This window comes from Rhipicephalus microplus, unplaced genomic scaffold (assembly GCF_043290135.1).
Source record: "Rhipicephalus microplus isolate Deutch F79 unplaced genomic scaffold, USDA_Rmic scaffold_201, whole genome shotgun sequence".
Taxonomy (NCBI): Eukaryota; Metazoa; Arthropoda; class Arachnida; order Ixodida; family Ixodidae; genus Rhipicephalus; species Rhipicephalus microplus.
Window position 1 is genome coordinate 142501 of NW_027464772.1, and position 2500 is coordinate 145000.

The 2500-nt window shown below is 53.4% G+C and overlaps 1 pseudogene; it reads right to left on the minus strand.

Moving 5' to 3' along the window:
- Positions 1 to 2500, minus strand: part of LOC142792007 (large subunit ribosomal RNA) — a 7960-nt pseudogene that overhangs the window by 3080 nt on the left and 2380 nt on the right.

The window sequence follows — 2500 nt, forward strand, 5'->3', positions numbered from 1 at the left end:
GTACGAGATAAAGTCTTCAGAGATCCCTTTTCTGCGTAAGGCTCTCAAGATTGCCGGTAAAACAACCCTATCGAAAGCCTTCGCAATGTCAAGCGAGGCCAGAGACAAGGGTCGCAGTGACTTGCGCGCTTCATCAATGATTGTCGCAAGGAGAAGAATGTTTTCAGCACACCCATCCACTGGCAAAAATGCCCTCTGCTGCAGGTCCAAATCGAGGTCAGCAAGCAGCCTTCGGAAATATATCTTATGAAGCAGTCTAAGGAGCACATGAGATATTGAGATTGGGCGGTGTTGCGAGGCTGTTGAAGCACCAGGAACTTTGGGAATGAAGATCGTTCGTGCTTGGGTGAGAAAGAGTGGAAGTCGCTTCAGCAGCAGGAGCAAGTTAAGTAGAACCTGGAGTATTACTGGCGGAACCTTCCGCAGTTCCCTCGCCGCAAAGCCATCAGGTCCGGCTGCCGAGCTTGATGAGGGCATTGCCGCCTTAATGTCCATTTCTGTGATAAGGAACACAGGATCGATAACCTTGTGCGGGCGTTCGATAGCAGGAGACACTGATGAAGGCACCACTTTCTCCATGATCTCTCTCCATTCTTCTAGAAAAGCTTGGGGATCCTCCACCTTGGAGTCCGCCTCTCCATCCAGAATCTGTCTTGCACACTGTGTCCTGTTCCGTCTGAAGAGTTGTTGTGTCAAGGCGTATTCCCGCTTCTTTTTCTTCCTGCGACTTTCTTGAACAGGTGGAAGAGGTTGGCGACCATGCGGACGCAAGTCCGAAGCGAACACCTCCCTTAGGTAGGCATTAAGAGCTATCGTTATATCCTCCCTGTCGAGGAATCTCTTTGCAAGCTCCCATAGCTTGTATGCTTGGTACGCTCTTGGCGGAGGTTTTGTTGTTAGACCTCTTAGCTCAGCCTCAATCACCTCACGGTGATTTACCTCGGGGATGACCAGGGAGGCGTCCTCAACAGCTTGCTCCCCAATGTCGGCTAGCACCTCCTGAGTGCTTCTTGGGTAGAGTCTGTTCTGTAGGTCTTCCACCAGCCTCTTGTAACCTTCCTGCCTTCTGTGCGATTTAATGCTGTGCAGCGTGCGGTGCGGAAACGCTCTTAGTAGCTGTGCATTGATGTCCCGGACCTTCTGGGATCTTAATTCAACCTCCTTAGTTGCCATCAGGTACTCCTCCTCCTTTTTCCATCTGGGCTTGAGTCTGGCCAGATTCACATCTTCGTTGTATTCTTCAAAATGCCGATGCCGGCGATGCTGGCTCAGGCCAATCTTGCTACCAAAGGTTGCAGTACATTCTGGACATTGGAATGTCGTTGTCATGGTTGATATGTGGCCTGTCATATTCGCGTCAGCCGGGGCGGCATTTTCGGAACAGCCGGTAGCTGCTCCGTTCTCAGAACCTTCCTCTGTGGGCTTGTTGCCCGAACGCTTTGGCATGCTGCTCCTTTGAGTGATTTCTCCGGGGGGCGACCCGCAGAACACAGGTTCACCTCCCTCGTCCTCGTCATCGGACGAACGTAAGTCGGGTGGAAGTACGAACTTCCTCCTGACCCTAGGTCCTACCCCCGTAGACATCCAGACTGACCCCACATGGACACTGTCAGCAGAATCGCGCGCATTCGCCGCATCAGTGCCAAGGGGAGCTGGTTGACCGGAGGGGACCGCAGGGGTTGCACCAAGAACTGGCTCCCCTGAATCAGCGTATGAAGCCACGTTTGAACTTGGCTCCTCCGCAGCATCAACAGACGCTTGGTCAGGTAGGGAGTTAATAACCCGCCTGTCCTTAGGCCTTGCCCCTGTCATTATCCAGGCTGACACCCCATGGCTGTCGGCTGAAGCGCGCGCCTTCACCGACCTACCACCAAGGGGAGCTGGGGAAGCAGAGGGGGCCATATGAGCATAGCATAATGTGCCTTCAGTGCGTTCAACCCACGTACAAGCCGTGGCCGTTGGCTCAATAACCATTGGCAGTACTGTGGCATGAATACCGTCCTGGCCTTTAGGGTCATTACCCTCAGGGCTCTCGGGTTCCATCAATTCTGCAATAGTTTCAGCTCGTTCACATCCGTGAACATCAACATCGATGCCTTCAGATCCCTCTTTCTCCGCATTGTGTTCTCTCGCTCCTTCATTCCCTTCAAATTTTCCTTCTGAGAGTCATAGTTACTCCCGCCGTTTACCCGCGCTTTCTTGAATTTCTTCACTTTGACATTCAGAGCACTGGGCAGAAATCACATTGCGTCAGCACCGATCAACGGCCCTCGCAATGCTTTGTTTTAATTAGACAGTCGGATTCCCCCGGTCCGTGCCAGTTCTGAGTTGGCTGTTTTCTGCCGGCCGAAGCAAGAACCTCAGGCGCGAAGCCCACGGAAAATGCACAGCTGTGGCTTTCCACAGGAAGGTCCCGACGCTGGTCCGGGCTCGGCCGCACCGCTTTTTACGGCGGCGAGCCTCGCCCAGTCCCGGTGCAGTGCCGTTCCTGCTTCTGGAC